We start from the raw sequence: 1,005 nt of genomic DNA on the forward strand, positions 1-1,005 counted from the left end.
GCTCCACATTCAGCATGGAGCCTGAAGCAGGGCTCTATCCCATGAACCTGGGATCATGAATGACCTGAACTGAGTCAAGAGTCTGACCCTGCTCACTCAAATGAGCCCCCAGGATCCCAAGGCTATTTAACTTTAATTTTAATCTAGACTGAATCAAGGATATTTAAGGTTTATAATCATTTCAAACACGCACGCACACACACACACACACACACACACACACAAGGGTAAACAACATAGAGTTTGTTAATGGTCAACAGAAGCACATGTATTTTTTTAAATGTTTATTTTGAGAGAAGGAGAGAGAGAGCACAAGTGAGGGAGGGGCAGAGACAGGGAGAGAGAAAATCCCAAGCAGTCTCTGGGCTGTCAGCACAGAGCCCAACACAGGACTCAATCCCACAAACCTTGAGATGATGACCTGGACCAAAACCAAGAATCAGAAGTGACTGAGCTACCCAGGTGCCCCACAAGCATCCATACTTATAGCTAGTTTCTAACCATATAAAATAATAGTATTAAATATTTTTTTCAAAACAAAGTATTTGCAACATATATCACAGTTGAGGTCTAATAGCTATAATATATAAAGAACTCTTTTTAAAAAAAAAAAAGTGAGGAGTGCTCACTTCAGCAGCACGTATACTAAAATTGGAACGATACAGAGAACATTAGCATGGCCCTGTGCAAGGATGACATGCAAATTCGTGAAGCGTTCCATATTTTTTATGAAGAGCAATGAAAAAAAAAAGTGAGGAAACAGGGCCAAATACCTGATAGAAAAATGAGCAAAATTTGTGAACAATTTACCCAAAAAAAGACATAAAATTTTACTTAAACTTATGAGAAGTTGTTCAACTCATAAAAAGAGAAATGCAAATTAAACCCACACTGAAATACCATTTATCACCTAGCAAATTAGCAAAAATGTAAAAACTTGGCACCACACTGTGTTGGCAAGGCTGGGGAGAAATAGGCACTCTCCTACATTGCTGATAGGAATGC

The 1,005-nt window shown here is 38.7% G+C and overlaps 1 non-coding gene across 1 annotated transcript; it reads left to right on the top strand.

Annotated features, from left to right (window-relative positions):
- Positions 1–621: 621 nt before the first annotated feature.
- LOC120237545 lies at positions 622–727 on the top strand. The gene has a single exon (XR_005529981.1). It is a non-coding gene; the product is annotated as a U6 spliceosomal RNA (small nuclear RNA).
- Positions 728–1,005: the final 278 nt, after the last annotated feature.

The sequence above is a fragment of the Hyaena hyaena genome, unplaced genomic scaffold (genome assembly GCF_003009895.1).
Source record: "Hyaena hyaena isolate Hyena2069 unplaced genomic scaffold, ASM300989v1 scaffold_183, whole genome shotgun sequence".
In the NCBI taxonomy this organism is placed as follows: domain Eukaryota; kingdom Metazoa; phylum Chordata; class Mammalia; order Carnivora; family Hyaenidae; genus Hyaena; species Hyaena hyaena.